Source organism: Gopherus flavomarginatus, chromosome 1 (assembly GCF_025201925.1).
Source record: "Gopherus flavomarginatus isolate rGopFla2 chromosome 1, rGopFla2.mat.asm, whole genome shotgun sequence".
Classification (NCBI taxonomy): domain Eukaryota; kingdom Metazoa; phylum Chordata; order Testudines; family Testudinidae; genus Gopherus; species Gopherus flavomarginatus.
Genome location: NC_066617.1, coordinates 86955657 through 86980614, shown reverse-complemented (window position 1 = coordinate 86980614; position 24958 = coordinate 86955657).

Sequence of the window (24958 nt, the reverse complement as noted above, 5' to 3'; positions counted from 1 at the left end):
ATAGTGTATATGGACGATCCTACTTATGAAAGACAAATGGGATTTTTTCCAGCTTATTTACATTTTAGACTTTTTCACTAATTCTGCAAAATAAAATGCCATGTAATTAACAGTAAACTCAAAGCTTGATGTCCCCTCCCCCCAGGTGAATGGAAGGAAATGTGAAGTGCAGGCTCAGCACCTCTGAAATTCAGGCCCTTATTCATAAATGAGTTATATTCAATACAGTTCATAGCAGATATTCAGAAAGAAACAAGTTATTATTGGTAAAAACACTCTGTAGCTATAAATAGAAGTAAAGAGCAGAGATTTGCCATCAAGTAGGTCTCTAAAATTTTAATATGAGGGTGAGATCTCTCACTTAAGACATGTCTATATGGTAATCAAGCTGGGGTATAAATCTACAGCACTCTAGCCTGTTGCATGCTAAGGAGCCATGTGGACCCTGCTACTCTGCACTAAAAATTCCCTAGTGTGCTCTGATTTACTGTTTAAAGAGCATTAGATCAAAACACGCTAGGGGACTTTTAGTGCATATTAGCAGGGTCCACACAGCTAATTAGGGTATGTCTAAACTGGCAGAGTTACAGTGCTGCTCAGAGAGCCCTGAAGGGTGTTGTGTGTACACACTGTCAGCTGCCTGTGCAGTAGCATGTTCACACTTGCAGCAGTATGTGGAGCGGTGCACTCTGGGAAGCTATCCCACAGACCCTCTCTTTCTCTTCTGCTGCTAAGAGTGGTGGGAAGGTGGAGGGGGTTGTGGGGCATCCTGGGTCCTGTCCCAATGCCCCATGATGCATTGCTTCGCATCCCAGCAATCACTGTGCTACTGTCCACATTTGGCAGCATCTTTCAATGGTTTGTGTACTATGCGCTCTGCTCTGCCTCTTCGGTCTGCAGGAATGCATCCTGCACTGTTGACCAGTATGCTGCTCGCTCTCACTAAAACTCACAAGTGGCAGTGGAGTTATTTCTTAAACTACGAAGGCAAGAGCAGTTTGACATTGATCTCGCCACGTGTAGTAGCTACGACACAAGATAGTTTGTGGCATTCATGGAGGTGCTGACCACAGTGGAACACTGTTTTTGGGTTTGGGAAACAAGCACCGAGTGGTGAGATCACATCATCATGCACATCTGGGATGACAAGCAATGGCTGCAGAACTTTTGCATGAGGAAAGCCACATTCATGGGACTGTGTGATGAGCTCACCCCAGCCCTGTGGCACAAGGACACAAGAATGAGAGCTGCCCTGCCATTGGAGAAGTGTGTGGCGATTGTACAGTGGTAGCTGGCTACTCCAGACTGCTACCGATTGGTTGCTAAACAGTTCAGAGTGGGAAAGTCAACCATTGGACTCATGTTGACAAAAGTGTGTAGGGCCATTAATCATATCCTGCTCCAAAAAACCGTGACTTTGGGCAATGTGCATGACATTGTGGATGGCTTTGCACAACTGGGCTTCCCTAGCTGCCGAGGGGTCATAGATGGCACGCATATTCCAATTCTGGCACCAGACCACCTAACCGAGTACATTAATTGGAAATGGTATTTCTCAATTGTTCTCCAGGTGCTTGTGGATCTCCGTTGGCATTTCACAGACATTAACGCAGGTTGGTCCAGAAAGGTGCATGATGCACATATCTTTTTGAACACTGGCCTGTTCAGGAAACTTTCTTCTTGGACCAGAATATCACTGTAAGGGAAGTTGAAATGCCCATTGTGATCCTGGGAGACCCCGCCTACCCCTTGATGCCATGGCTTATGAAGCCATACATGGGACACCTTGACAACAACAGGCTGAGCAAGTGCAGAATGACTATTGAGTGTGCTTTTGGCTGTTTAAGGGCTCACTGGCGCTGCCTATATGGGAGGCTTGACATGGCCAATGACAATATTCCTATGCCTATAGCTACGTGATGTACGCACCATGATATTTGTGAAGAGAAGGGTGAAAGCTTCACTCAGGGCTGGACCCCTGAGGCTCAGCACCTGCAGGCTGGATTTGAACAGCCAGAGACCAGGGCTATTAGAGGGGTGCAACATGGGGCCATAAGGATCAGGGAGGCCTTGAGTCAGCAATTTGAAGCTGAAAGCCACTAATATTTGCTGCTATGCTCGGGAGTGCAGTGCTTGTAATGCTAGGAGGTGATTGTGATTGGTACAGATAATGCACTATGAAGGTGTAAAAATATTGCCTGTGGCTTTGCAGGGCTCTGTTTGCTTTCAATTAATGGAATAAAGATTGCTTTTAAACCAAAACAATTCTTTTATTAAAAAACAACAACCGGAGGAGAGAGATAAATAAAAAAAAACAACACATCAGCACTGAGGAGGATGGGGAAGGGAGGGTTCCAAGAGAAGGTGGGGTCTTGGCATGGTTAAAGATTTGTGTATGTCCAGATATCATATCCAACCTTTTCTTTTGGAGTACAGTGCAGCGGGTACGGTACTTCAGCAGGGCTAAACTGCAGAGGGATGGGTGTTGAGTGCAGTGGGTACTGGGAGTCTACACTGCTGGATTGTGAGGAGGGAGGAGTGGAATGTGGCGGGTACAGACTGGAGTCAGGAGGTTAATAAGAGTGTGTTGGTAGTGTCTGGGGGGGTGCATGGGAAAGAGTTTTGTAACAGTTGCTGCAGTGGAGGGCTGGCGCGGAGCTGCTCGGTTTGCACTGCTAGTAGTGCCTGGAGCGTGTCCATTTGGCTCTCCATAATGTTTAAAAGCAGCGTATGGTGGTACGCACATCATACAGATACAGGCCTGCTTTCTGAAACCATCCTGCCCCCAACAACTCACTTTAGTGATTCCCAGAATCAAAGCCATTTACCAGAGGCTCCACTCCTGTGTGCGCTTCGCTAAGATCCAACAGCTGTGACTGGCTAGCCTCCTCCGGGGTAGAGAAGAGCTCCTGGCTGCATACATCTCTGACCTCTGGCTCCCCCTCCTCCTCCACATCCTTGTCCAAGATTTCCTCCTCCTGGCTTAGTCCACTCTCAACTGGCATGCGAGGCACCGAAGTATCCACAGTGGACTTCTCAGTGGAGGTGGGGTTGGCACCGACTATCATATCCAGCCTTTGTAGAACCAGCAGCTCATGGGCACAGCACTGGAGCAGCAGTTTGCCTCCCATGCCTTGTGTTAGGCTTTCTGCAGCTCCTTCACTTTGACCCTGCACTCCAATGTGTCCCAGTCATGGCCCCTGTCTGTCATGCATCATGAAATCTGTCTGGAGGTATCATAATTCTTACTGCTAGAGTGCAGGGGACTGGACAGACTCCTCTTCCCAAATGCTGATGAGGTCCAGCAGCTCAGCATTGCTCCAAGTGGGGAATCATATGGTGCATGGAGCAGGCCTGGTCACCTGGAAAGATGCACTGAGACCACCGCATGCATCACTGAACAAACAGGAAGGGGACTTTAAAATTCCCAAGGAATTTAAGGGAGGGGCAGATGATGGTTGGTCATCTGAGGGTAGGGCAGTAGAGTTCATACTGATGACCAGAGGGGCGAGAACTGGCATTGCGGGGCACCTCCCGGAGGCCAATCGCAGCACTATAATCGACCAGAGTGTCTACACTGGCACTGCAGCGCTGCAGCCCTGGCGCAGAAAGCTGTACACCTCTCGTTGGAGTGGTTTTTTTACAGCACTGCAACTGTGAAGTTTCTGTGCATTAAGTGGCTCAGCAGTGTGTACACTTTGGGAGGTACTGTGCAGAAAGCTGCTTTACTGCCCAGAAATTTGCCAGTGTAGACAAGGCCTTAGTGTGTGACAGGCTAAGAGCGCTGCAGATTCACACTGCAGCTTGCTGCACACTAAATCATCATACAGACAATATCTTAGCCTTTACAATACCTCTCTCTTGCCTGACTCTCCTTCAGAATCTCTGAGAAGAGGGGGAGAAATGTGTTCTTGTTACATGGCTCTACCAAGTCTATGCTGGAGATGGCTAACTTGTGTCTCATGATGAAAATATATCCCAAGCCTCAAGATGCCAGGGGATCGTATTTCATTTACATCATAATTTATAAGTAATCCCTGCATTAACTTTCCTCTCCTTTTGTCTTCTGCCTTCCACAGTTTTCCAAACTGATTATAACCTGTTTTAAAAGTTATACTCATTTTGCTCAGGGACATTTCTAGCTAATCACGTGCCCCTCTGTTGTACTTGTGAGGTTTTTATTTTAGTTTTCTCACTAATTTAGAGACCTAGAGTAAAAATTTCAAAGCACCTAAGTCCCACTCACTTTCAGAGAGACTTAAGCTCCTAAGTCACTTGGGTGCTTTTTGAAAATTTTACCCTAATGTTATATGTTTCTGTGTATATAAAACTAAGGTTGACAGGGAACAGGTTTGAAGAAACTCAGATCTCAATATCTGAAAATACAGATTTACTATCCATTTACAAAACAGACACCTAATCTGGAATTCTGTCCGCCTTGGGCCAAAGCCTCAGCCCTGCTCAGGTCCCTTTTCACTTCTCAGAACAGCTTTATAGAGGCTGCTGAGGATTCCCCAGTGCTGGACATCTCTAGCGTCAGGAGCTTGTAGCAAGGTGCCAAGTGGGCAAGGTGCTGGGCCAGATTGTAGCGCTCTGGCTGATTTTTGGCTGAGATTGGTTGCTATGAGCTGGCTGCAGCTGGCATGCCTCAAATCAGTTGTTAGTTTGCGCTAGGGACTCTTCTGCTCTTAGGATTAGGAAAGTTGGCGTAGAGCCACCTTCCATTCTAAGTTCCCAGTTGTGCTAAATGGAAGCACAGCACAGTTGTCTCCTTGTTTTCCTAGTTTCCATAATTTAGCTTGGTAGGAGTAAACCTGATGCCAAAACCAACTGATCTTTCACTTACGTAGCTTTTATAATGAAACAGTTAAACAGAGGAGGTCCCGTTTTGAACATAGGGCTAGATTTGTGTGCACAAATATTTGCATGTTCATAAATGTTGTACGTGTACATTCAACTATTGTGCACACAAGTGATAGTGCCAAGTTTTTGGGAAATGGATAAAAGCACCGAATGGTCTCATAACATCCTATCTAGTTACTGGAAAGGTCACTTTGGTTTTTTTCTTATAATCTAATATTAGCAAGGCTGCCACCTTTATCCTCCTCTTTGATTTAGTAATAGAACACATGGACAGACTGTTTTGGTCATTGAATACTACTAGAGTTAAAGTGGATGGAGTCAGTGATAAAGTTATTGGGCTTGATTCTCATCTACACTAATGCCACTTTACACTTGTCTGACAATGCAAAGATACCCTAAAGTGGAAGTAGCTACACTTTAAGACCCCTTTACACTGCTTGTGAGGTGTAAGGTGGCCTTAGTGTAAATGAGAATCAGCTCCACTCTGATCACTGGCTTTCCCCACTAATCCTATATCAATCTTTCAATACCTGCTTCTTTAGTGCTAAATTATTCCAGTGCATGATTTTCTAAAATCAGAGGTGTTTGTATAACCTACTTTGGTGAACTAGTATCTAGTATATTCCTCGTAATGCGGTGGGTAACGGATTCCAACTATTAGCAGCCAAGTATTTTTTCAGCTTTTGTCCCATAATATTTTTCTGCTTGGTACAACAAGGTCAGCTCATCTGGTGTTTGGCGTTATTGTGTGCTATCAACTTGCATAAGTGATTCCAAATATTCTGGGGGCCTGACCACAATTACACTTCCAAATGAGACTTGGCTAGCAGTGTTTCCTCCTGCCCTTTAACTGATAAATCCCAGTTTGGCATATGTAAGTGATATTCTAAACTATTACAGTACAAATCATTATTTCAGGCTTGACAAAGCACTGGCTGGGATGATTTAGCTGGGGATTGGTCCTGCTTTGAGCAGGAGGTTGGACTAGATGACTCCTGAGGTCCCTTCCAACCTGATATTCTATAATTATTGGAAAAGCTATTTGTCCATTGACATTTTAGTGACATGAATGTGAAGTAATGGAGAGCTTTGTAAAGCATAAGTTTGAACTTGATTGTGTAATAATGGAGAGGGGTAAGTGCATTGGACTAAAGCTATACACCCTGCAGGTGTATGGCTTAACTGGGAGGCAGGTACACATACTTATAGTAGAATATGGCATCAGAATTAGTGTGGAAGTAAGAGTTAAATATATATCAAGTTAGAGAATCCTATTGCTAATCTGTGCAGTAGGCTTTGTTACTGATTTGTTTGAATAAGCTATCTACCTATTTGCTTTCAATAAATCATTGTTCCTAACATTTAGGCATATAGCGTGGGGGGAGGAAAAGGAAGCAGAAAGAGTGAAGGGTGCTGGGATGTGGGAGGGGTTTCTGTACTTGTACAGTGTCCATTTATGTTCAGTCCTCTTCTGTCTAGTCTAATCACTGTTTTGCCCTGGCATGTTGTCTCCCCTTTGCAATAAAAAAGGTAAGACTAATCCCCATACACACATACACCGGGGTGTGCATAATACTGGTTGCAGTGCTAAAGTTCTCCTTGGGTGAAGGCAACCACCAGGCCTGTAAGTGGGGTGTATTCCTGACTACTCCGCTGGTTGTGGAATGAGTTGAAGGTGAAGTATGGCTCCTATATTGGTTGAGCAAGGACTGAGCCATACACTCATTCTGCCACCAGGAAGAAGTTATCAAAACAATCCACTGTACTGTACGTATTATTTGTCATATCCAGATTTATTACCTCGAAAGTGTCTGGTGATGTAAATTACATAGTAGAATCCCATTATAGAATTGCATAGTAAAGTTACAACATGGTGACTTCCAGCATATAGTGAAATTTGGACCCAGTTCCTGATATCGGGTTGTACCAAGCATTTGAATGTGTGATGAAAAAGAAAAGATCAACACCCTTTCCCCAGCTATCTTTCGTTTGCTAGCAGTGCTGCCCTTTGCACTGTACTAAAGGGCTAGATCTGGCTTGTGAATGAAAGGCTGACTTTTGGAAAGGACACTCCTGAATCTTCAACTTACCTGAAGGAAAAACACAACATACTTCATAGCAGAGGCTGATTATGGCGAGCTTGAGGTCAAAAAGAGTGGGAGAGAGAAGTGTAACTAATGAATAGTCATCTTTGAGTCTGTAGACAACCTGAAACAGCTTTAATTTCTGCAACACATGGTCGGAGGAGGAGGACAGGAGAGTAAACAAATCCGGAAATTGCAGGAGAAGCAGAGCTGAGGTTGGGAGGGCAGAACTGCTGTTGCTTTCATTTCTCTAGAAAGTGATAGACCCCGCCCCCCACTTTCAGACCATTTTAAGCATTATGTATAAGAATCATAATCCACCACATGTTGTGAAAAGCTTTATGTATCAAAAGTAGCATATGGCCCTGATTTTGCAGACCTGGCTAAAGAATCATAATATAATTTGACCTGCAAGGATAAGGGTTTGCAACTGATTAGATTCAAGTTCTAATAACAGCTTAAAATGTAACATAAGAGATCTTCTTTGACTGGGAAGATACATGGAAACACAGAGCAAATACATAAACCTCTTGCATACCATAGTGATGAGCATGGTATAAATGTTGTAGGTGACAAATGCTAGATATATATCGGGCTTTGCTTGTCCTGCTGCTTTGAAAATGTACTTCCTCTACAGAAGATAAATATCTGAATAAGCACCCTTCTCCAGGAATCCCAACAAATGGTTTTACATAATTAACAAAACAAAACAAAAAAACAAAAAAACTATGGGATAAACACCTTCAGTCTGGTAATTAGCATGTGCCTTTTCCCCCTAAGATCTCTAACAAATACAAATATTTATAATCCTATGTAACTTTCAGAGTAAAAGTTTCAGCTCTGCACGTAATCAGTTGTAAGAAGGATTCATTGTTGGATTCGGAAAGTGTTGTTTAGCAAGTAAAATTATGCTGGGTAGTTTTGTCAGTCATGCTTAAATTTAACAGTGCAATCAGTTTCAAGTGCCATGCTGCAAGGCGAGAACAGGTGTTAACAACTCTGCCCTTCTTCCTAAAGCCAAATGAAAGAAGCGCAGCTGTATGCCCTTTTAAAAAAGGAAAGTCTGTATGTTGCCTGGACAAGGCTTCAGAACATCAACCCTTAAATATTAAAACAGTGGGTTTTTTTAATTGACACTTGGTTTGAGCTTTTTTTAAATGCACTGTCATGTACCTACTAAAGTTGGAGATAGATCCACTCTAAAAACTAGAAAACAAATATGCTAATTATCAGACATGCTAAATCCCCCGCAGTACTAGTCAGATCCCACAGCTGGAGCACTCTGTGTTGCAAGGGAATCCGATCTAAAATTCCTATTAATTGAGGAAAGAATACATCTACAAATCCAACTCAAGCTGTTCAAACACTTGGACTGTGTCAAATATGGTACGTAGAAACATGGATAATAAGAAAACCTTAGTGTCTCAATTTTAAGTTCATGTAGGATAGGTCCATCAATGGCTATTAGCCAAGACGGTCAGGGATGAAACCCCAGGCTCTGGGTGCCCCTAAATCTCTGACTGCCAGAAGCTGGCACTGGACAACAGGGGATGGATCATTAGAAAATTGCCCTGTTGTGTTCATTCCCCCTGAGGCATCTGGCACCGACCTGAGTCAGAAGATGGTATACTTAGTCAGATGGGGCATTGGTCTGACCCAGTATGGCCATTCTTATGTAAGGCCCAAACAGGCTAGCAGATTTTGCAGTATTGTCTCACAAAAGTCTATTGACAGGCATATTTCTGAAGAAGTTAAAACAGGAAAGGAAACCTGAAGATCCTGCAGAGGCTTAAATTCTGCTCTCATAGTACAGCTTCTGAAATTTATATTAGTCATGAATTGGTCCTCAACATGTCTCATACGCCTGACTTTTATGGTCACCGCTCGCACACTGTAGGCTGTCTACCCAAGGCATAAGTGCTAGTATAGCTTAACAGTTAATGAAGGTAATACTGATCAAGGAAACATCTACAGAAGTTTCCTAAACCAACTATTACAGCCCCAGCTCCACGCAAAGGACCTGTTGAATAACCACCCCACAATCTGTAGGCAGTCCTGTCAATTCCATCTCAACCTGCACAGGCTGAAAAGGTGGTTCTAAATAGTATTCCCACTTAAGGAGGCCTGCCCTTAAAGGCACAGTAGCCACAAATGAGCCTCCAGAAATATTATTATCCTACCCCCTTGCACTTCCTATCAAGTTAAAGATTAACAAGGTGGTATGCGGAAACTACTTCATTCTGCGAAAAACACAGCTATGGATTTACTCCATTCTGGGGTACTAGCCATTGCTATCAATAATATTTAAGTCATAGAAAATGTGTCTTTTTTTTTTCTTTCTTGTGACATGCACCAATTGAAGATTCAGTTTTTCAGGTTTAACTGAATTCCTCTTTAATGATTTATTCCATTAACACTAATTTGGACAATGCACCATAGATGAGGATAGTGAAGCACAAATATCTGAACTCACAGTTCAAACCATTTGAAAGGAAACTCCATGCGTGAACCAGATCAGCAAATAGTAAATCTGCCAAGGCCACGGCCCTGTCAAGATTAGCTATCCCCTATCCAGAAACCTGAAAAGATGTTCAAAAATTGATTAGAGCAGCATTTTGAAATACTGAACGATGGGGGTATTATAAATAAATGCATGACTAAGAAGTAAATATTCCAGAGTGTTATAACATTTTCAGAATTCCTTGAAAATACACTGTAGACTGAGTTAAAAAACCCACACGCCTGATTATTTTCTCTCATATATTAATGTGAATCAGAAGTACCTCCGTGGATTTTAATAGATCTGGTATAAATGGGAATAGTATCAGGCCCTATGTATTAGAAAAACATTAAACCTTGCCTTTACTACAAATGCTTTGCAAGTACAGCTACATTGGTATAGCTATACCGGTATGTTTTAGGGGTTTGTGGGGCCCTGGGCCAGAGCAAGTGGGCAGGTGGAGCAGGGCAAGCCCCCATGCCCCAACCCCACTCCCCGGCAGGAGCCCTGGGTGGGAGGAGTGAGGCAAGCCCCCACACCCCGGCAGGTGTGCTGGATGGGCTGGGACATAGGGGCACCCATTTTTAGGGCCCCCCCAACTGGCTGGGTCCCCTAGACATAGAATCATAGAACTGGATGGGACCTCGAGAGGTCATCTAGTCCAGTCGCCTGCACTCATGGCAGGACTAGTTATCTAGACTATCCCTGACAGGTCTTAAAAATCCCCAGTGATGGAGATTCCACACCTCCCTAGGCAATTTATTCCAGTGCTTAACCACCCTGACAGTTAGGAAGTTTTTCTAATGTCCAACCTAAACCTCCCTTACTGCCATTTAAGGCCATTGCTTCTTGCCCTTTCCTCAGGGGTTAAGAATAACAATTTTTCTTCCTCCTCCTTGTAACCTTTTACATATTTGAAAACTGTTATGTCCCCCCTCAGTCTTCTCTTTTCCAGACTAAAACCCAATTATTTCAATTTTACCTCATAGGTCATGTTTTCTAGACCTTTAATCATTTTTGTTGCTCTTCTCTGGACACTCTCCAATTTGTCCACATCCTTCCTGAAATGTGGTGCCCAGAGCTGGATACGTAGTGTGTAGTAGAGCAGAAGAATTACTTCTCGTATCTTGCTTACAACACTCCTGCTAATACATCCCAGAGGTATGTTCACTTTTTTTGCAACAGCATTACACACTTGACTCATATTTAGCTTTCGGTCCACTGTGACCCCCAGATCCCTTTCTATAGTACTCCTTCCTAGGCAGTCACTTCCCATTTTGTATGTGTGCAACTGATTGTTCCTTCCCAAATGGAGTACTTTGTATTTGTCCTTACTGAATTTCATCTAATTTACTTCAGACCATTTCTCCAGTTTGTCCAGATCATTTTGAATTTTAATCCTATCCTCCAAAGCACTTGCAACCCCTCCACCCCAGCTTGGTATTGTCCACAAACTTTATAAGTGTACTCTCTATACCAGGGGTAGGCAACCTATGGCACGGGTGTCAAAGGCAGCAAGCGAGCTGATTTTAAGTGGCACTCACACTGCCCGGGTCCTGGCCACCGGTCCAGGGGGCTCTGCATTTTAATTTAATTTCAAATGAAATCTCTTAAACATTTTAAAAACCTTATTTACTTTACATACAATAATAGTTTAGTGTTATATTATAGACTTATAGAAAGAGATCTTCTAAAATGTTAAAATGTATTACTGGCACGTAAAACCTTAAATTAGAGTGAATAAATGAAGACTCGGCACATCACTTCTGAAAGGTTGCCAACCCCTGCTCTATGCCATTATCTAACTCATTGATGAAGATATTGAACAGAACCGGACCCAGAACTGATCTCTGTGGGACCCCACTCATTATGCCCTTCCAGTATGACTGTGAACCACTGATAACTACTGTATGGGTATGGTTTTCTAACCAGTTTTGCACCCACCTTATAGTAGCTCCATCTAGGTTGCATTTCCCTAGTTTGCTTTTGATACTGTCTCTCATGACTTACTCATAAGCTTTACTAAAGTCAAGATATACCACATCTACCACTTTCCCCCCATCCACAAGGCTTGTTACTCTGTCAAAGAAAACTATCAGGTTGTTTTGACACGATTTGTTTTTGACAAATCCATGCTGACTGTTACTTATCACCTTATTATCCTCTAGATGTTTGCAAATAAATTGCTTAATTATTTGCTCCATTATCTTTCCTGGTACAGAAGTTAAGCTGACTGGTCTGTAATTCCCCGGGTTGGTCTTATTTCCCTTTTTATAGATTGGCACTATATTTGCCTGTTTCCAGTCTTTTGGAATCTTTCCTGTCTTCCATAACTTTTCAAAGATAATCACTAATGGCTCATACCTGCTCAGTCAGCTCCTTGAGTATTCTAGGATGCATTTCATTAGGCCCTTGTGACTTGAAGACATCTAAATTGTCCAAGTAATTTTTAACTTTTTTTCCCCCTATTTTAGCATCTGATCCTACCTCATTTTCACTGGCATTCACTATGTTAGATGTCCAATCACCACCAACCTTCTTGGTGAAAACTGAAATAAGGAAGTCATTTAGCACCTCTGCCATTTCCATATTTTCTGTTATTATTCCCCCTCTGCCCATTGAGTAATGGGGCTACCCTGTCCTTGGTCTTCTTCTTGCTTCTAATGTATTTGTAGAATGTTTTCTTGTTACCCTTTATGTCTCTAGCTAGTTTGATCTTGTTTTGTGCCTTGGCCTTTCTAATTTCTTCCCTCCATACTTGTGTTACTTGTTTATATTCATCCTTGTAATTTGACCTAATTTCCACGTTGTGTAGGACTCTTTTGATTTTTAAATCATTAAAGATCTTCTGGTTAAACCTGGGTGGTCTCTTGCCATACTTCTTATCTTTCCTATGCAGTGCGATAGTTTTCTCTTGTGCCTTTAATAATGTCTCTTTGAAAAACTGCTAACTGTCTTCTATTGTTTTTCTCCTTAGACTTGCTTCCATGGGATCTTACCTACCAACTCCCTGAGCCCTAGTCTACACTATGGGGTTAGGTTGAATTTAGCCGCGTTAGGTCAATTTAAAAATGACTGTGTCCACACAACTAACCCTGTTCTGTCGACCAAAAGGGCTGTTAAAATTGACTTCTGTACTCCTCCCTGACGAGGGGAGTAGCGCTAAAATTGACCTTGCTGGGTCGAATTTGGGGTAGTGCAGATGCAAATTGATACATTTTTAATACATCAGGCAACACCTCCTCCCTTTTTTCCCTGCTGGTCCTTCCTGAGCAAGCTGTACCCTTCTACCAATATTCCAGTCATGTGTATTATCCCACCAGGTCTCTGTGATGCCAACTATGTCATAGTTGTATTTATTTACTAGCATTTTGAGTTCTTCCTGCTTATTTGCCATAATTCTTGCATTAGTATACCCACATCTAAGATACTGATTTGATTTCCCCCCGCCTCCAGTTCTGTCTTGTCTCTCCTTTAATCCCGGTTATAACAGCCCATGCTCCCTCCAAATTCCAAACCTTCTCCCAGGCCTCCATGTTCTTGACTTACTTGTTGGCTTTGGTCACCTGCCTCCTTCAAATCTAGTTTAAAGCCTCCCTAGATTAGCCAGTCTGTATCCAAACATGCTCTTCTCCTTCCTCGATAGGTGGACCCCATCTCTGCTTAGCAGTCCTTCTTCCTGGAACACTATGCCATGGTCAAGGAAGCAGAAGCTTTCCTGGTAACACCATCTTCGCAGCCAGGGATTCACCTCCCAGATGCATCTGTCTCTGCCTGGGCCACTACCCTTGACTGGAAGGATTGAAGAGAACACCACATGCGTTCTGAACTCCTTCACCCTTACTCTCAGAGTCCTGTAGTCACTTCTGATCTGCTGAGGGTCATACCTCACAGTATAATTAGTGCCCACATGGATAAGTAGCATGGAGTAGTAGCAGGGCTGGCTCTAGCAATTTTGCCTCCCCAAGCACGGTGGCACCCTGCGGGGGGCGCTCTGCCACTCGCCGGTCCCCTGGCTCCGGTGGACCTGCAGCAGGCGTTTCTGTGGAGGGTCCTATGGTCCCGTGGCTCTGGTGGAGCTGCCGCAGGCGTGTCTGCAGGAGGTCCAACGGAGCCGCGGGACCAGCGGACCGTCCGCAGCCACACCTGTGGCAGCTCCACTGAAGCAGCCTGCCGCCCTTCCAGCAACCGGCAGAGCGCCCCCCGTGGCGTGCCGCCCCAAGCACGTGCTTGGTGCGCTGTGGCCTGGAGCTGGCCCTGGGTAGTAGTCAGAGCGCTGGGTGATCCTCAACAATCCCTCCATAACATCTCGGGTATGGGCCCCTGGCAGGCAGCATACCTCTCAGGATGCCTTGTCAGGGTGACAGACGGGTGCCTTCCTCTCCCTTAGAAGAGAGTCACCAACCACCACTACCCTATGTTTCCTCCTAGGAGTGGTGGCTGTGATCCTTCCAGCCTTGGGGGTACATGGCTTCTCCTCCACTTCTGGGGGTGATTCCTCATCGCTCGTTGCCAGGGCAGCATATTGGTTTTCCATCACCATAGTGGGTGGGTTGGGAGTAGAGGTGGAGCACTGCCTGCTGCCAGAAGTAACCAGCTGCTAGTGTCCTCCCTGAGACAGAGCCATATCCTCCTCCCCCGGTGGTGTGACAGCAGTCCTCTCTAGATTGATAGCTTCCTCAGCCTTAGATGTCTCCATGTGAATACTCTCAAGGAATCCCTCATGTGCATGGATCCTCCTCAGCCTAGCCACCTCCTCCTGTAGCTCTCCCACCTGCTCCTGAGAGATTCCACCAGCAGGCACCTTTCACACTGGATGGTCCAAGCAGCCTGGGTTTCTGTGAGTGGGAAATGCAGGCCATGGTCTCTGCAAATCCACACCAGGATCTGGGTAGAGGCATCCATGGTTAGGCTGTCTGTCTGAATACAGATGGAGGTGGAGAAGAAAGGAGCAGAGTTAGCACTGATATTGTAGCCCTTCCTAACCGTAGCAATTATATTATGTCTCCTCCCCACAAACTCCCTCTCAAACTCCCGTTCACTAGCTTCCCTTGGTCGCTTAGCCTCTGGCTTTTAAGGCCTTCTCTCCTAGGTCAGCCCTACTCCCTTGTTAATCACACAGGCAGAGGGTGATCACAAGGCTGATTGAGGCTGACCAAAGTGCAGTCAGCACTAGAATAGATGCAGCTGATGCTGATGGAGTTTTTCTGTCTGTATAGTAACACCTCCTCCCCAATCGACATTAGCTATGTGAACAGAAGCATTCTTCTGTCAGCATAATTCCATCTATACTGGGGGCTTTGACTGACATAGCTATGCAAACAAAACTTTGTCATGTACACCTTGCCTTAAACAGGACTAGGGTCTGAGCAACAACAGAGTCTCATAGAATATCCGGGTTGGAAGGGACCTCAGGAGGTCATCTAGAGCACTCACCGGTGCCAACAAAAGTTGGTGCCTGTGGTCCAACTCACTGCTCAAAGCAGGACCAATCCTCAAAAAAATCTCCATGTCCTTGTTGAGTTATTTTTATATATCACTTATATCAGCATTTACTTAGGGCAGATTCTGTGGCAGAATCAGGTTCTTCAGGCCAAGTTGCAGAATTGATACCATTACCACTTCCTCTCCTCTCCTCTACTAGTCTCTTTTAGTAAAATAGAAATAGCAGCATTTTATTCAATTCCCCTGAGCTCTGACAACCCCATGTGAAGTCAATGGAACTGCAGGCATTTGGTGCCTCTGGAAAGTAGGCATTGTGCCATTTTCAGGAAGCAGGAACAACAGAGTGAGTTAGCTTTAAGCTGTTTTTTTGTGCCTTGTTATAGTAATAAACAGTTTGCATGCGCTACAGTACTGGCTATCTCAAATGGAACACATCTGATTCTTTCCCAGTGATACTGAAGAACTCCCTGTTACAGACGCCAGGAAAGAGAAGAAGTAGGTGACTGTAATGCCTAGCTAAAGGGGAAGGAAGAAAAACACACCTTTTCCCTTACAGCCAGAAAGAATATTGCACATCTTTTTTCTGTGTTGTGTTAGAGATGGGAGGCCTCTCCCAGATAATGAGATTACTAAGAAAAACAGATTTCTTTGCTTAGCAGACCCAGGTGCAAAAGGAGTGGATCTTTTTCACAAAACTTCCCATACAAGATGGAGAGCATAAGTGTTCAAAATAATCAAGCGAGTGTAATCAATGATATTTAGTGAATGCTCAAATACTCTCACAATTTCCATGAACTATTGATGTGTTACCTGTTTGTGTATATAGTTTTTGACCAATTAGACACAAATTATATTAACATTCATTCAGAAATCTACTACATAAGGCATATTGGGCTCCGATTGGCTTTTATTTGTCATTTTAAAAAACTTGAGTGAGAGCATCAGCTGGTAGAAATTGTCGTAGCTCCATTTCATTCAGTGCAGCTAAGCCAATTTATACCAGCTGAGAATCTCACAATCAATATTTAATAAACTACAAATTTCTTCCTTTGTCTTCTCAAAACCAGGACTCCTTTCTATGCTCTACTTTTTGTAGGTGTGCTTGACTCAGTCTGCTTTTGTCCATATTTATCTTGAGCTGAAATTTCAAAAAATGTAGGAACCCATAATGTTTTTAAACAGTAGTTAAGAATCCGTTAGCGCAGCTAGCCTAAATCTAGCAATGAGCTTTGTCTATGACACCCCTGCTTGTATTCTGCTTGTTAGGGAAAACAATTCAGCAGGTTCTCAAATTCATGAGGTGGAAACTGAAACTATTTGCAAATACTTCCTATTTGGTCATCCTCATAACTGTCAGAAAACTGCTCAGGTTAGATGGCAGTGGGGATACAGAAAAAGAGTCCAGTTTCAGTACCTTTCTTATACTGCTGAGCTTTTCAGTTCACAAGCACTCTTGTATGAGCTCTAGGCAACAAGCAAACTTTTCCAAAGACTGTTGGCTAGACCTCTAAAGAGCTGCTTGATGATGACACAAGTTTCACATTTTTAATCAAAATGACAAAATACACCTGAATCTTCCAAAACTTCAGACACTTATTCTTGCTCCAGAAATATTTGTTCTTAAAATTACAGTCAAGATACCCAATCTTTGACACTCCAGAAAAGCATATGTAAGTGATAAAGTTATAAAACTCAACAGAACAAAGTTCCTTTAATGGTAGTTACTGACCTTCTAATGTCATGTATCCTCTAGGATAGGGGTGGGCAATCTTTTTGGCCCAAGGGCCACATCTGGGTGTGGAAATTGTATGGCGGGCCATAAATGCTCACAAAATTGGGGGTCAGGGTGCGGGATGGGGTAAGGGGTCTGGCTGGGGGTTGAGGGCTCTGAGGTGCAGCCAGAAGTGTGGAGTTCAGGGTACAGGAGCAGGCTCCAGGCTGGGGTTGGTACATGGGGGGAGGAGGGGGAGGGCTCTGGGGTAGGGCTGAGGATGAGGGGTGGGGGTTCAGGAGGGTGCGCCAGGCTGAGATCAAGGGATTTGGAGGACAGGAGGGGGTTCACGGGTGGGGCAGGGGATTGGGGCACAGGAGGGGGTCAGGAGTGCAGGCTTTGGGGTGCACTTACCTCAAGCAGCTCCCAGAAGCAGTGGCATGTCCCCTTTACGGCTCCTATGCGGAGGTGCAGCCAAGTGGCTCTGTGTGCTGCCCCCTCCGCAGGTGCCACCCCTGCAGCTCCCATTGGCTGTGGTTCCCGACCAATAGGAGCTGCAGGGGTGGCACTTGGGGCGGGGGCAGCATGCAGAGCCCCCGGCTGCCCCTATGCATAGAAGCCGGAAGGGGGACATGCTGATGCTGCCAGGAGCTGTGCGGAGCGAGGCAAGCCCCCAACCCCACTCCCCAGCTGGAGCAGGGCAAGCCCCAGAACCTGCTCCCCGGCAGGAGCTCGAGGGCAGGATTAAAACATCTGGAGGGCCAGATATGGCCCCCGGGCTGTAGTTTGCCCACCCCTGCTCTAAGAGCTGACTCAGATGACACTATCTTGTCACATTGATCCCAGTGTAATTGATTGGAGTTTGCTTAAAAAATGACCAACTAAGGATGTATTACAAAGACCTAAACTCTGTCTACATTTACCACTGATGTATTTTTGGGCCATGTCAACACAGGATTTTAGGGAATTTTCTCACTGTTCTATTTGTATTATGGTGGTACCTCAAGGCACTAATCAAGAATTGGAGCCTCATTGCACTAGGTACATTATAGAAATATAACCAAAATGTTCCTGCCCTTAAAAGCTTACAGTCTATAAGATAAGAGACAACAAATAGATACAACAGACAGATAAGAGCATGAGACAGTTATGATTAGTGGAATAAGTAACAGTCACAACCTGTGAATTAAACGTATTAAATCTTTGAGTGCATACCAGGTCTTGATGGCAGTTTCTGTAATATGTGCATTAACTTATCTAGTGTAGATAAATTCTAGCATGTGGCATGGGGCATTTACTGAACATTAATGCAGCTCTCTCTTGGGCATTTCATGTTCTATGCATCTTGTTTAACCTCATTCTGCTGATGGTTAGAAACTTTCTAATTTCCAGCCTAAGATTATTCATGGCCAGTTATACCCATTTCTTCTTGTGTCAACATTTTCCTTTAGCTTAATTAGCTATTCTACCTCCCTGGTGTCTACTCTTTGATGTATTGATAGAGATCAATCATATATCCTCTTAGCCTTAATTCTGCTAGGATAAACTAGCAAAATTTTTTGTCTCCTATTGTAAGATAGGTTTTCCTCTGCTTGATCATCCTAGTAGCCCTCCTCTGCATCTGTTCCAGTTTGAATTAATCTTTCTTGAATACTGGTAACCAGAACTGTACAGGGCAACAGTGGATTTAAATCCACTTCTAAGTGATGAAAGAAAGAATGCCAAATAATATTTTAGAAATAGGCTTGTGTTTGTATGATTGAGGCAACACTACACCTGCAACCTATAGGACTTATCTACACTAGGTTTCAGCATTGATGCAGATATTTTGGCAGCTGCACCAGTGCAAATCCTTAGTGCACTTGCACTGCACCAGCATAAAGAGTGATTTCTGCTGGTGAAGTCACTTTTTATACCAATGCAATACATCTACGTTAGTGACTTGCAGATGAATACCAATAAAGCCATGTGAGTATGGGCTACGTTCAATGTTTGTTTGTGTGGTTGCAGTGAGCTCATAGTGGATGCATCAGCAAAAACAATCCCAACAAGTTCTTCTCTCAAATTCCACAGTTAAGTCCACAAAGCATTCGTGGATTTTAACAGTGACTCATAGATAGATATTTACAGCCTTTGTGTTAAGCAGTTGAATATGAATGGATGTATAAGCTAATTGACAGGCTGGCTTTCTAGCAACACATATGTAGGCAATCAATGTCACCTTACCAGCTAAAATGTTAATGCATCAGTTAACAAAAATCTTGGTTTGAGTGCCAGCATCTTTTTGCTGCTCTGTCTAAGGTCTTGTCCAAACTAGAAAGTTTCATCAGCATCAGTTCTGCTGCATCCTGCAACCAACATGGCTCTTTTGGCAGAGCATGTTCACATTTGGTGGCCTTTGCTGAGACAGTATATCCTCACAGTCTCAGGTTTTATTGGCACTGTGGATAGGCATCCCAGTGTCACCCATGTCACCACCTGGTGCATTACCTTATGAAAAATTTCTGCAGTGCTTTGTGGCACTGTCACAATTAGTGCTTGAGAATTATGAGAGTTTGGATCTAATTCTCACATCCCTCTGGCCCATCCTATAGTCTACTCTTTTTCACACCTTTTTCCTTCTCACTGTCAGAAACATGGCTTTTGTACCACCAGTGGAGCTGCCTCATCCATTTTAAGGACAAGGGAAAAGGATTCTTTTGTATTTTCAGAATCACAGGAGGAACACAGAGGATACGTGCAAGAGAGGGAAGCGACCAGCTGGAATACCTGCAGGTATTCACTGAGCAATTGCACACAGAGTGGAGTGGCAGTTTTGAGTCCAGAGTGGTGGGACCAGCTCATAGTGCAAATCTGGGACAAGCAACAGTGGCTTCAGAACTTTCATATGCAAAGGGTTGGGTACCTGGAGTTGTGCACCAAACTCACCCAGCCCTTCAGTGGAGAAACTCTCAGATGAGAGCTGCTCTCCCGGTGGAGAAATTGATGGTGATTGCTGTCTGGAAGTTTGCAACCTGAGATTGTTATTGGAGAGTAGGTCAGGGTAGGAAAATCTATGGTAGCGGCACTTGTCACCCTGTTGTGCAAGGCCATTAAGCATGTTGTGTTGCACAGGCTTGTCATGCTGGACAATGTCCAGAAAATCATAGATGGATTTGATGCAACGGACTTCCGTTGTTGAGGTGGGATAAACAGAAAGGGGTACTTCTCTGTGGTCATGCAAGCATTGGTGGGTCGTCATGGATGATTTAGCAATGCTAATGCTGACTGATCAGGAGAAGCCCTTGATGCTCATATCTTTAGGAATACAGGACTTATTGAAAAGCTGCAAGCCGGGACATTTTCCTCACACAGTCTTATTGACATTAATGGGGATGCAATGCCAGGTGTGATTCTTGGGGACTTATCCTATCCTTTGCTTCCCTGGCTCATGAAGCTGTAGGCCAGGCACCTGGACAGAAGTAAAGATAGAGTTAACTATCTCCTGAGCCACTGCAATGTGTGCCATTGGAGGATCAAAGGGCAGGTAGAAAATGTCTCATGGCAAGGCTGGATCCCAATTGGGAAAATAGTCCTGATGTTTCAGGTTTATTGCATAACATCTGTGAGGCCAAGGGGGAAACATTACTGCCTGGGTGTAAGGATGATGTGGCCAGGCTGTCTGCTGATTTTGAGCAGCCTGAGACATGGCCAGTTACGGTTGCCACCTGTACGGTTGCCATTACAGGTGCTGTGCTGTTGAGGGAAGCTTTAAGACAGCAGGCAGTAGTCAAGCAATGCTTTACTTTGTGTTAGTGTATGTACAGTAATTGGTTCATCATCAATTGTTTGGGGTAGGGGAATGGGGGTATTGTTTTAGAGGACTTTCATGTCTGTTGTAAGACAGAGAATCTATTTTGTGAGAACTCAGAACTTGTATTCGTTGTCGATGATGTTTAAAGAGAAAGGTGCTGGTCACATGCAGCTGCATCACAGCATGCACTAGCTGTATTCATAGTTGTTCTCCTCGTTATCCACTGGGGTTGAATGCCAGGAATACTGCTGTTTAAAGGGGTCAGGGCATATGGTCCTAGCCAGAGGATCTGTTCTCCACATTGTGTAGTGGCTACTGAGTTGCTGATCAGTAATGTGCTCCAGCATCTCAGTAGGATTTAAAGCTGCAGATGTCTTTGTGCACCTCTTATTTTCTTTCCGTACCTCCTTGAGCATGCACTCCTGCTATTCCAGAGTCTCGTGGACCCTGGCCTGGGCCTCCTGGATCAGTCTGGAAAACATGTCTCCCCATTCTCTTTGTCCTCATTATGCTAAGTCACTCAACAGGTGTAGAAGGGATACTCAAGGACACCCCAGCAAAGTCTCTGATAGACACCATCATTGCTAGTTGTAAAGGAGATGCAGATAGCTGGGAAAATGTAAAGAGGATCTCAGAGGGCCAGGGAAAGGAGATGCCTGTGATGGCTGTCATCTGGGGCCACATGCTGCCAGACTCTTGGAAGCTGATTTCCCCTCCTTCTCCAAGAGCTTATTAAAGTGACTTGGGAAGGTGTCCTACTGTGGCAGGAGAAACAAGTCACCTCTACTCAGAGACGTCCAGGCAAAGATTAAACACTATTTTCTGGAAAAGTTCTGTGAAATGGTGCCAGCAGATTGCAAGACTCTGACCTAATATGAATGGCCTTCTCTGCAACCCTAGTCTCTATCTTGTGGGACCAGCTGGGTCTCAAAGAGCACTTGGCTCTTGTTTCCAGCACCATCCATGTCTCTATCCTCAGTGACCTTTTCCTCAGTTGCCAGCTAAGGGGTATCCACTGTCATTGATTGGCAGGTGATGTGGTACCAGCTCAGCATGGCTTCAAGCTGTTCATAATAGGGCATGTTTTGGGAGGCAACACCAGCCTGGAGGTTGTGCTTCTTTGTCTTCTGGTGAGCCTTATGCAGCTCTTTCTCTTTTGCCTGGCACTGGCCCTCACCCCTGCTCTGCTCCTCGGCCTTCATAGCCTTTGCAATTTCCTAGTATATATCTTTATTCCTGCGAGAATTCCATTATTATGCATGTACATGTTCCTCCCTCACAGGTTGAGAAAGTCTAGGACATCTTTTCTAGACCGTGCAGCAGCACCAGGGTGAGGTGGAGACATGTTTGTACAGATGTGATTCCAAAGGTGGGACAGCAAGAAAAGACACATTTCAAAAACATGCAGTGGATTTCAAATGGAGGACAGCCTTTTGGTCACTGTGACCCTCTGGACAGTGGAGTTCAGACATTTGACTAGAGTGGTCACTGCTGCAGGGACAGTTGGTTTGGAGGCTTGTTGCTGGAGGACATAGTACAGGTACTTCTGCATCCACAGTGGCATGTTGCTGGTGGAAATATACCAGTAGGTGACTTATGTTGTTTGGGAACTGGTTTAACTTCCCTGGCAAAAGCTGAGGGTTTTGTCAGCAGAATACAAAATTGAGTGTGGATTCATGCCAGGCTGTGCCAGCAGTTAGTTTGCAGTGTAGAACCAGACTAACTACTGCTTCAGAATGGTTTAGAATGATGTGTAAAATTCATCCCACGTCTGAACTTTTAAGCGGTGTTACCGCTTCCTGGTTTGAAAATTTAGAGTACTCATTAGTGCAATAGACCTAACATTGTCAAATATGATTCTTTGTGGATTTTTTGGAAAACAACTTACTTGGTTGTCTGTCTGTTCCTGAGACTTGAACCCTGTGCTCCAGTTATTTTCTGTAGCGTTGGATTTCTCTTCCTGAGGGAGTCTTGTTTTTTTAAGAGAGAAATTCTGACAATTTGTTTTTAGCATTTCACCTCCAGATTCTTGGAGTTAGAATTACATGGCTTTTTAACAAGCCAGTTGGGTCAAAGGAGGCGTCTGGGAGTCAGACTCTTGGTTCTAGTTCTATTCTTCCCACTGACTTATTGTGTAGCTTGCAGTTATGAGGCAGTTACATAAATAAAGATGAGGGAGTGAAGATGTAAAAGGTCAGGAAACCTCACTGAGGTGGAGATCAGCAGGATAGCATAATGTTGTGATGGGGTGTGTGTGGAGAACATATCGTCTGTATTCTTACCCACTAGGGGCACTTATTGCAAGTCAGCTCTGTTTGCCCATCTATAATAGCACACACAGCACTCTTCTGCCACAGATCTTGGCATTTTACAAAGGAAATGAGTCTCATGAACCCCATTTTACAGATGGGGAAATTGAGGCACAGAAGTGATGTGCCTTGTCCAGTTTCACGCCCCTGGTTAGTGGGAGAGCTTCTGTGTCCCAATCCGGTAGCTGATTTACAGGGTACAATTTACTATTACATTACTATTTATTTTTAAAGCTCTGAGTTAGTAACAAAGGCAGTGGGGCCTAGTGGATAAAGCATTTTACCAGGCAACCTGCTGTCTACTCCTGGCTCTGCTACTAGCCTGTAGTGTGACCGTGGGCAAGTCTGTCTCCAGTTCTGCTCTTTGTCTTGTCTATTTAGACTGTGTGATTTTGGGGCCAGGGACTATCCCTTACTAAAGCCTTGTCTTCACTGTCTTACCTCAGTGTAACACACATTAGCTGTCCTTCTGTAAAAACACAGTGACGACTAGGCACTTTCGTTTGACTGCAAGGTCAATGCTAAACCCCTGCCCATGGGTGTCCTTGCCTAGTTTACCTCATGATAAAGTTAAAGTGCCCTGTCTTTACTGTTTTTACAGCAGGATGGCTAACACTGAGGTAAAAACACACTTATCAGCAGTGAGGACAAAGTATGGCTACACTTGAAATTTCAAAGCGCTGTCGCGGCAGCGCTTTGAAGTGTGAGTGTGGTCGGAGCTCCAGTGCTGGGAGAGAGCTCTCCCAGCGCTACATGTAAACCACATCCCTTAGGGGTGTAGCTTGCAGCGCTGCGGCACTGATTACACTGAGGCTTTACAGCGCTGTATCTTGCAGCGCTCAGGGAGGTGTTTTTTCACCCCGAGCGCGAAAGTTGCAGTGCTGTAAAGTGCCAGTGTAGCCAAGCCCCAATTGTGTGTGTACAGTGTCTAAACAATGGGGCCCTGATCTCAGGTGGGACTTATAGGCCCTACTGTAATGCATATCAGATCTTTCTTACTTTCTTATAGACCCCCGTGGGTCTCTGCAGGAAGATGATTCCATGCTGCCAGAGAGAAGCTTAAAAATGTGAACTCTAAAGAATCAGAAGGCAGCAGAACCCTGAATCTATTTTAAAAATCTCATGACTCTTCAACCAATCTCAGGGTTTTCAGGGCAGTGGCTGCTCATGACTTTTGAATGCTTAGATTTGGCAATACTGATCGCTGTGGGATCACCCATTCTTTCATATTGTATCTCATTTATGAAGGTCATTTGTGGACTTCAAAGGTAAAAATAAGTTTAAAAGTATGCAGTACATGTTGTGAACTTGTGGTGTTTGGTCATTCGGTACAGAATGACTCAGATAACTGCAACGAAGGGACTGGAAATATCCACCACATCCATGGCTCAGTCTGACTACACTTCATGGGATTTTGGCCTGGGCCTGCTTCCAGCTGAAGTCTATGAGAATTTGGCCTTGGATTTCCATAGGAGCAGGTTTGGAACCTTTATATACAAATGAGGCTATTTTCCCAATACCCTACTGATTTACTGTGGTAAATCAGGAAAATCTCCACAAACAGATTGCCTAACAGGTTTTCAAGGACTCTGTCATGTGAGCTTTGCACACAGTCTGAGCTCCTAAATGTAAACTCCCTTGTATGGGGGATTTACATTTGACCTCTAGACATAAGCATTAGAATTGTATGGTTAGGTATTAAATATGGTGTTTTCAGACTCATTCCAGTGTTTATTTTACTCTTCAGAACTAACATAAGCAGACCAAAGCCTCCCTAGTATTTGGAGTGTTGGGATAGCAATATATTTGTTTAAACTCCCACTTTTTTATCTGATAGAAGACAAATCCGATATATCCTTGCTTGCTCCTGTTATCTTTCTGGATTTCTGTAGCAACAGAATGTCTGTAGCAACAGAATGTCTAAGCATAGAAGCATTAAAAATATGCATTAAAACATCAGTTAATCCTTTAAAAAGAGAATCAGAGAAATAAATCAAGTGGGTATCTAAAGGAGAGGTCAGGTCTGGGGAAGGGGTGTAATTGTTTCTCTTTCCAGACATAGGAAGATTCAGATTTGTACATGTGCTTAGAACAGCAAAACTACTATTAAATCAAAATATTATGTACTGCAAACTTCCTTTTAAAAACAATCCCTTCCCTTTTCACTTCATTATCAATGTATCTGTCCCCTTCTATAATTTTCTTTTTTCTCTCTAAAATTCTTCCTTAAAGATTTTTTTTAATATCTGACCT